Here is a 10,125-nt window from a genome sequence, read left to right on the forward strand (position 1 = left end):
CAGGGTTAATAGATTAGAAAGGAATAGAAGTGGCTGTGGAGTGAGCAGTGAGGCAGCGGCTGCCGCTGTCCTTCAAGCAAAAACGTCTGTTTAGACTTGATTGGTGGCAGTGAAGTTGGAAAGACCACTGGAGAGATGTTTAAAGATAAAAATCAACATTTGCTAAGGCCTAAAGGCCAGCTTGCATTTTCAGAGAAGAGAAATGTCAATTTCCTCTAGCAGCATACACTGGGTGTGCTCACTCCACAACTCATTGGTATTAAATTTCCCTTGGCACTTATTTGTCAGAATTCCTAGATAAATTTAATGCCATTCTCCTTATTTGCTCTTAAATCTATTCCTGAACACTGTCATCCATTTTTGAAACATATTTATCAAGCATCTACTATATGCTAGGGATAAAGAAGTGACGCCCTTGAAATGTCTCTTCTGAGCCTCTAACCCTTCCAGCAGCAAACACAGCTCCCAAAGCAGGGTCCTCCTACCCCCTGAAACCTTCACAGGAGCCACTTACCAGGCTCCTCTCCACTTCGTAGAAACTATCTGCAATGCAAGAGCAGCGAAGCACTTTCCACTCAGGAGATCCACTTATTTTGTAAGATCTTCAGCCCCAAGAGACTTGACATCTAATCTAACCTTGCCAGGTCTTTGAACCATCAAAACCTTGCTCTAATGGGAAGACCATGAACCCCAAGAGAGTTCTTCCTTCTATGTAATCAAATTCCTTTTCTCCAAAATGTACTCAGTTCAGGAACTACACTTGAATTGTGCTCTTTCACTTGTTGCCGAAATTAGTTTGTGCTGGATTCCATCCTATTGTGGACACTATGGTTTTATAAATCCTGGTGCTACACTGTCCTACGTGGCTAGTTAAATAAAAATTAATTACACTTCAGTTTCTTAGTTGCACTAGCCACGTTTCAAATGTTCAATAGTCATATGTGGCTAGTGGCTACAAGACTGAGACCATAGACATGGCACAATTCCAATATTCCTGAAAGGTCTGCCAGATCGAGTTCCACAAAGTTGTTGCCACAGGGTTCTTGCACAGTTGATTTGAATTTCCACTTACAAAAAATACACAAAAGTTTAACATAAAAAAACTTTCAAAGTATTAACTGTGTCCTCTCTGAATTTACAAGTGAATGCTATAATTTAAACTTAACATATACCACTAATACTGCTTTTTAGTCAGTTTTGTTGTCTGGGCTTTGTGTAAATTTTATTTGCTAGGATTATTTGAAAATAACTTTGTGATTCCTTTGATAGGAACAAAAGGACCATGATTTTACCAGTCATGTGGACAGAAACTGTCTTACTTTTTTTATACATTCTCTAAACACTGCCCAATACAATCAATATTTAGTAAACACACAGATTAACTAAAAGCACTCTAATTTTTTATGCCTGCTTTTCATTAGCAAGTCTATAAGGGGCTTGCAGGAAATGTTCATTTCAGATACTGAATTTCAACTAACACCAATCCTATAACTTGCAGCATGCAGAATGTCTACTGTCTGATTTTATATTTCAAAGACATTTATACTGTGAGAGAAAATCCACCAACAATGCTTCAAAAGTGGAACTGTCTTAGAACAAAATTAGCAATTTTTTTTTTTTTTTTTTTTTTTTTTACAGAGACAGAGAGAGAGTCAGAGAGAGGGATAAATAGGGACAGACAGACAGGAATGGAGAGAGATGAGAAGCATCAATCATCAATTTTTCATTGCGACACCTTAGTTGTTCATTGATTGCTTTCTCATATGTGCCTTGACCGTGGGCCTTCAGCAGACGGAGTAACCCCTTGCTAGAGCCAGTGACCTTGGGTCCAAGCTGGTGAGCCTTGCACAAACCAGATGAGCCCAAACTGGCTATCTTGGGGGTCTCAAACCTGGGTCCTCTGCATCCCAGTCCGATGCTCTATCCACTGCGCCACTGCCTGGTCAGGCCAAAATTAGCAAGTTTTTAATAATTATTGAAATTGAGTGATCAATACATTGGGTTCGTTATAGTATTCTTTACTTCTTAAATTTACAAAATGTCTCCAGAGTAAGTTTCTTTTTTAAAAAGAATGTATAATTATATATAAATTTGACCAGTTCTAACAAATATGCTGTAAGATAATTATAAACTTTGATATAGCTGGGTTCATAACATTTTACTGAACACCCAAGCCAAGCCAAAGAACCAAAGCCAGTGACTCATTTTATGATGTTTACCTCCTGTGTGATCCCAAGGTGTGGTTTGTTCCTTCAGGTGACAAAGTCCCACATCAAATTACACTGGAGATGGGGTTCCTGCAGGTTCTGCATTTTGCAGTTCTGAGTCACCATGTTTGATCACCTGGTAATAAGGCCACTGGCCTCTGCTTCCTCTTATCAGAAAAAAGGCTAAAAATCTACCTTCCACAGCCAAATGCTAAAGCAGACAATTGCAGGAAGGAGCAGAGGAACAGCTGCCTCCAGCCCACCCTTGCTTCAAGGTGGGCAGTGCATCCATTGCACAGGCTCCCACAGGTAGGGCCAAGACTCCACAGCAAGTACTCCCAGGTACAGCATATTACAGACCACCCAACACCATGCTGCCTTGGAATGCCTCCAGCAGACCGGCATGTTAGCTATCTTAGTCTTACCTTCAGCCCTGTGGGTACAATCATGGTATTATGGGAATGTTGACCAAGAACAGAAACTCACCCACTGTAGGTAAAGTTCTCGACTGCCTGAGAGTCAGCAAACCCTTATCCACAGCCAGGCACTTCTCTCGGGGCTTTCCAGACAAGTTCATTCAATTCTCACAGCCACTCGGAGGTGGGATACGGAGGCACTGAGAAGTGAAGGCATTCCCGAGGCACCTCAAGCAGTGTCTGGCTCCTGAGCCCCGCTCTCCACCTCTACCCTGTGCTGTTCTTCCTGTGACATGCCTGGCTGCCTTTCCCAACTTCACCCCTCTCCTCCTTGTCCCTCTGCACCACAGCCATATTTTCTACATTTCTCCCTCTCTTGAAATGCTCTTCCCAACACTCCCAGTTGTGGCTCCTTGACTCTTTCTCAGTGCCCTGTTCTTTTTCTTCAGAGGAAAAAGACTTCACACTTACCATAATTTAACCTACACAATGCATATGTTTGTTGACTTATTTATTATCTGGACTAGATCATGTGCTATGTGCTGGCAGGAGCACATCTGTCTTGCTCTCCACTGGAAACCAATGCCAGACACAGTGCTTGGCTCCAGAAGACGCTTACATTTTTTTGAAAGACTGATCATCATTCTTCAGTCAGTCCTTTCAATGGAAAGGTTTTTAAATTCTCTATTTCAGGCTTCAAATGATAAATATAACCAGCTCTACGAACACTGCTTAGACAGCATCAGATATAAGGACTCAAAATTGAATAAGAGAATGAGCCAGCTTATGCCAGCTTAAGTAACAAAAGAGAAATGAAACTCATAAAATGTGTATTGTGATTCTGAAAGGTTATTTGCAGGAGCAATCTGAGGGATGGATTTAAATCTCAAATCCTAAATAAGCTTATGACTGAAGAGAGCTCCTCCTGCCCTGTGCTGTTCTCCAGTTAGGCCAAGCCAGGAGGCCTCAGTTTAGTTCCAGTCATCTCCTTAGGGGGAGTCCTTAGAATAAACATCCAGGCAAACACAACAGACAAAGGTACCTGGTTGTTTCAAAACTCAACCACCTTTCCCATCCCACCAGTTTCTTCTCATAAGCATCCCACTTATGCTTTTATGCTCACAGGGACCTGGCCTATGGCTTTTGTTCACCAAAGAACAACTTTCCTTTCAAAGGCTCAAGTCTTCCTTCAACTCCCATAAGGGTTATTTGTTAGGTTTAACAAGGTCTCCCAATATACAGCAGATGTTCCGTCCGAAAACTCAGAATTTAAACAGATGTCAGTGCATAATGAAAGGCTAGGAATTCGTGGCCTCAAAGCAGGGAGACTATTACTTTTTAAACTGGGAAAACTTCCAGAGTGTATGGCTTGAGAGGATTCCAAGACAAGGCAGGGTCCACCTGCAACAACCATAGAATTCGTACCACATAAATAAGCCTGAGTTCTAGTCTACCTATAAGCCCTTGTCCTTGCTCTGTGATCTTGGACAAGTTCCTTAACGTTTCTGAATCTCAGTTTCCTCATCTTGAGATTGACAATAGTATCTACTGTTCATGGGGCAAGGTTTAAAAGTAGGAGCAGCGCCTAGCACAGGGATCCCCAAACTTTTTACACAGGGGGCCAGTTCACTGTCCCTCAGACCGTCAGAGGGCCAGACTATAAAAAAAACTATGAACAAATCCCTAGCACACTGCACATATCTTATTTTAAAGTAAAAAAACAAAATGGAAACAAATACAATATTTAAAATAAAGAACAAATAAATTTAAATGAACAAACTGACCAGTATTTCAATGGGAACTATGTTCCTCTCACTGACCACCAATGAAAGAGGGGCCCCTTCCGGAAGTGCAGCGGGGGCTGGATAAATGGCCTCAGGGAGCCGCATGCAGTGTGGCCCATAGTTTGGGGACCCTTGGCCTAGCACATAGCAATTCACCATAAATGATAGTTACTCATATTGTTATCACCTGCCAATTGTTATTTGTTTTGGTTTTGGGGTTTTTTTGCTTTACAAAGCACTGTCACAAACATCCAGCTGAGACTTCGGAGTACTGAATGAAGTAATATCCTTTCACCCATTAATTTCACAGATCCTTAGATTCATAAACTCACACAATCTATGACACTGTGTTGAAGACAGTAGGGGGAGGAAACTAAGAAATCTAGTCCTCGTTTTGGAAAAAAGACCCTCAAAGCCTAGAGTGGTGAAATGATGTGCCCAAGAACACACATAGTACAAGGATAAACAAGATAACAGGTGAAACCCCAGAATGGGAAGATCTCTTGACACCAACTCCAGTGCTGTCCCTACCTCCTCAATGCCAGTCAAAGCTTTCTGTACTTTCTTGAGCTCCTAGCATCCTTCTGATTAATGTCTCATGGACATTTCATGTAATGTAACTAAGCAGTTTATAAAAGGGCAACAAAGAATACTGTTATAACCTTGCAGTGCTTTAAAATTCACATGTAAGAGTATTCACACCAGCACAGGTTTCCAATCTTCTTGTAACAATATTTATTTTTAACTTAGGATTTACCGTTGACAAAGACCTTAATGGATACACAGGACAAAGGGAGCTGTCTATGGCCGTTAGCTCCAGAAGGTAATGCTTCTCATGGGGACAAGAGTCATCCAAAGAACAGCTCCGTGCAAACTGGAAAACGTTCCTCTGACCCACAGATCATGGATTAATGCCGGGCCCTGAGTGGCAAATCTGACAAGAGGCACTCCAGGACCACCTGCCAGTTAACTGTCCATTCTACCATTCGACAACATCATCTTTTATTGGGTGCTCCCTATGTGCCAGACACATGAGCGCATCATAGAATCCTCACAGCTACCTATAAAGAATGTACTACCATAGATCATCTAATCTAAGACTGCACTAATTTATAAGGTGCACTATTATTTTACGCACAAAAAAGGGAAGTCAATGACAACTACAACTGGAAGATCTCATAGATTATAAGACACTTTTTTTTCAGAAATGTTAAGATGAGACAAATTAGCCTGACCAGGTGGTGGCGCATTGGATAGAGTGTCAGACTGGGATGTGGAGGGACCCAGGTTCGAAACCCCGAGGTCACCAGCATTAGCACGGGCTCATCTGGTTTGAGCACAGCTCACCAGCTTGGACCCAAGGTCGCTGGCTCAAGCAAGGGGTTACTCAGTCTGCTGTAGCCCCACGGTCAAGGCACATATGAGAAAGCAATCAATGAACAACTAAGGTGTCGCAACGAAAAACTAATGATTGATGCTTCTCATCTCTGTCCGTTCCCGTCTGTCCCTATATATTCCTCTCTCTGACTCTTCCTCTGTCCCTATTAAAAAAAAAAAAAAAAATTAAAAAAAAAAGATGAGACAAATTATACTGTCTTAGCACTGCTGAAGTGTGAATACTGTCCCATTTTACAGATAAACAAACTGATAGTGAGAGAAAAATAATTTGCCCAAGGTCACAGTGCTGATAAGTGGGAGCACTGGCATACTGACGTGGTCAGTCTGATCACCCTTTCACAGCAGTCAACTCAAATTTCCCCATGGCCACATGAATTATCTAAAAATGCACCAGGTAGAGAGGCAGGACATGGGATGCTAATTTTTACTCTACCATGAGCACATTCACTGCAGCAGTTCTCCAACATCTCTGAACCTGACCTTTCACATGTCCAAAGAAGACACTGTACCAGACTATCTCAATAACTGCCGTTCATCTTCTGGGAAAAGAAACGTGGTCTAATGAAAAAAGCACATTTTGAAATCATACAGTCCCAGATTGAAATTCTTGCTCCATCATCTAATCAGTTTATCACCCTGGGCAAGTTACTGAACTGCTCTGAGTCTCAGTCTCCTCTTCTATAAAAGGAAGCTAGCTCCCTTAGATGGTGGCTCAAGGGCTGGAGAGGAGACATGTGTACGTAGAAAGTAGTACATGGCAGAGGTGGACACCAACAAATGCTCTCTTTTCTAAACTAGCCCCCTCGTGCTTCTGCTTTGGGATAGAATCAAAGAACAAACATTTCCTGTGACCTCAACAGTCCCCAAGGGGTCCCTCAGGAGAGAATGAAGATCTGACAGAGGAAAGCAAACCCAGGCAAAGAAAATGAACTGAAAGCACCTGGAGTACAGGGACACTATTTGTTTAATGTACCTCTAAATTTTTGAATAAATGAATTGATAGTGGAAAGGAAAAAAAAAAGATCAGAACTTAACATATCAAATGATACATATGAGGATGAAGATAGCCTTATAACAAATCTGACAGAAAAACCAGTCTTTGAAGATTCAGTTTGATACCATAAGTGATCTACAGTGGGAAGAATTTCCTGTTACTATTTTCTTCTTATGTTAAGTACTATTCTATGCATTTCTCCCTTTCCATTACTCAACAGCTTCAGAGGCCCTGGCTGGTTAGCTCAGTTGGTTAGAGCATGGTCCCCAAATGAGGTTGTGGTTCAATCCCAGGTCAGGGCACACACAGGAAGCAACCAATGAATCCACAACTAAGTGGAACAACAAATGAATGCCTCTCTCTCTTCTTTCCTGTCTCTTGTCTCAATCAATAAAGTCATTAATTTAAAAAAAGAGTTTCTGAAAATCCTCAGAAGATGAGGGCTTTAGACTTGGAGGGCAGGTGAATCATATGGCATGTAGGAAAAAACTTTTAAACCCTTATTATTTTTTCCCATCATACCCACAATGCCTTGCAATTCTGGTACTCACCTGACTCTCAATAAAAATTAGTTGAATTTTTTTTGAGAGAGAGAAATAGGGAAAGAGAGAGAGAGAATATCAAGCTGCTCCTGCATATGCCCTGAGCAGGGAATTGAACCAGCAACCTCTGTGCTCTAGGTCTGAGACGATGCTGCAATCCACCGAGCTATTCGGTCAGGGCAAAATTAGTTGAATATTTTTTACTTCAAGCAATTTCTTTGAGCTCCAAAACATCCTATACATTTATTCTACCTAAAAGCCTTGTCTTTCCTGCTTCTCCTCCAGATGCATTCTAAAATGTAATCACTAATAAACAACACACTTGTTGCATGCTGTCTCCAATCCTCTCACACCATGGCCTTCAACTCACTCTTCAAACCTCAACAAGGCCTAGAACACTCCGCCCAAGCAAACTCTTGCACTTTCCCTTCCCTCTCCATCTGTCCCAGCCCTTGGGTTACTTGTCCGTTGTCTGCTTACCAACACGTTCTGATCTGAATCAGTGTGTTCCTCTCCTTCCTCTCAGACACAGTACTTTTCCCTGGAGATAAATGCGCACACAAGCTGAGTTCCCCCAGAATCCCTCACACCCCTGCTCCAAGCCTTCACGGACACTCCCAGAGGGGCCCCTATCAAAGAAAGAAACTATATAGCAAAAATCCCACTCCATCCCCATCACCTCAGGAGGCTTACTTGTTTTCCACAAGTTTAGACCCACTACCAACTTTTGGAAGAATGTGAAAAAATACTGAAATAGTTTACAGTCTAGGTAAGAGCTCATAGAAATGGCAGTTTCACTCTTTTAATACTCACTTCCTATGAGATCAGCTTCACTGGGTCACCGAGCTCTGAACCCAGACACAGACTCCTCAAACACTCCCGAACCCAGAGGTCAAGGATCCTTTGCCCCTTCGTTTTCCCTTACTGATTTCCATATAAAAACCTATTCGTTTTTCCACCTTACAGCTTACGTCTGGCTCCTGACAGGGCTTCTTTGACGAATATCATCAAAACATGCAGGAGGCTGGTTCCTTCCAATTCTTGTGCAGAGCAGCCATGGTGTCAAGAACCGAGATTTCAACCATAAATACAGCACCACCTCTGCCTTCAAGGAGCCCACGCTGTTCCTTCAACTCTAAAAGAGAATGTCCTTCCTGGGCAGGAGTGTCTCTATAAAACGTAGTGACGAAGTACTTCCTAGCTTTGGAACAAGAGCGAGGGTGGAAACAAGACTTTGCCTTTTACATTTGATGCCCTGTAACCATAACAACCGATGGAGTAACAACCATCAACCCACCAAGGGGCTAAGTTTCCAAAAAAATAAAATAAAATAACCTTTTGCAAGAAGGGAAACTCCCTTTGCACCAACTCCCGCGTCACCCGCGCGTTCTGGGCAGCGCGAGTGGTGCAACCTCCACCAGCTGTCCATTCCTCCTCCCGGTCCCACCGTTTCCTCTGTGTACTCACCGGGCCCCTTCACGCCCGCGCCCCGGGGCCGGACACCTGGCGTTAGGCCTCCGCCGAATGGCACTTGTTAACCTTCCGCTCCCTGGCTTTCGGCACGCCGCCGTCTGCTGTCTAAGGCAGGCAACCACCCCACAGCCACCCGCGATCTCCAGGAGTTAGAGAAAAACCACCCGCGGCGCCGACAGCCTGACCGATCCGCGTAAAAGTAACTGTGGTTCTCGACTTGCAAGCATTTTGAGACGTAGGCAACGGGGGCCGCTTGAACCCGGGTCCCCATTCAAAAAAAATGACAAGCTGTTTTCCTAGTTGGTGTGCGGACGGTTCTCCCGGGCCCGGCCGAACCCTGAGCCGGAGCCAGGAACCGGCGGACCGCAGGCTGGGAGGACCGGACGGAGCGCACCTCTGGCCTGGGTCAAGCCCAAACCACCCCCCACCGCCCAAAGGAAGGCAGGCTTCGTCGTGGGGGCGTCGCGAGTAGGCGTCCGCGTCCACCCTCCAGCTGCGACAGCAGCACAGCAGGGCCCCGAACGGTCCGACCCCTGCGCCCCGCCAACGGCCGCTGGCGCCGAAGCGTCGCCCGGACCCCGCGGAGTCGCACCGCCCCCCGCCCGGGCCTTCTCGGCGGGCGCCCCTTCCACAGCCCGCCCGGCCCCAGGCGCGCTCACCCCGGATCCGCTGGCTGCCTCATTGTACGGCGCCGACGTCCGGGCGCCGCGGTCGCCTCGGCTCCGGCTTGGGCTCAGGCTTCGGCCGCCGTCCTGCCACCAGCCCTGCCCGGGGCACCGGCTGCCCGCCCCGCCCCTCTGGCGGGCCCGCCCCGCGCCCGCGGCCGCCAACACCTACCAGAGAGCGAAGGGGCGGAGCCGGCGGCGCGCCAGGCCCAGCAAATCCAGCCCCTCCCTGTGCACCGATAGAGTGGCCGTGGAAATGGCGGACGATTGGTCAGGTCTGTTAAAGGGGCCGCCGCCCACAGAGCTGGGGGAGAGGGGGTGATGGCAGTTTTACCAGAAGGAAACCAGGGTAGGGAGAGTAATAACTTTTCTTCTCTTCAACCGAGCAGCGCTTTCCCCAGCTCTTTGCACTTATGGATTTCCTCGTCCTGCAGTCTACTAACAAGTGGAAACAGAACCAGGGCCTGCCAGAGAGAGAAACTGAGGTGCGGAAAACCAGGGGTCTGCCGCTGGACAAATTCACTAGAATTTGGGTTTTAGGAAGCCGTCAGATATATCTGCCCCCATCCAATGAACAGACATTGGCTTTAAAAGGAACATTGGCTCAGCGGTAGAGCATTGGCCTGGCGTGCAGAGGTCCCTGGTT

The 10,125-nt window shown here is 45.4% G+C and overlaps 1 protein-coding gene across 2 annotated transcripts in view; it reads right to left on the reverse strand.

The window, feature by feature from the left end:
* Window positions 1–9,632, reverse strand: part of TEX2 (testis expressed 2) — a 131,092-nt gene extending 121,460 nt beyond the window's left edge. For both annotated transcript variants that reach the window (XM_066386412.1, XM_066386411.1), the window contains exon 1: window positions 9,474–9,632. The gene's annotated coding sequence lies outside the window, so the exon portion shown is untranslated. The remainder of the gene's footprint in view (window positions 1–9,473) is intronic.
* Between the last annotated feature and the right edge of the window lie 493 nt (window positions 9,633–10,125).

This window comes from Saccopteryx leptura, chromosome 5, assembly GCF_036850995.1.
Source record: "Saccopteryx leptura isolate mSacLep1 chromosome 5, mSacLep1_pri_phased_curated, whole genome shotgun sequence".
NCBI lineage: Eukaryota > Metazoa > Chordata > Mammalia > Chiroptera > Emballonuridae > Saccopteryx > Saccopteryx leptura.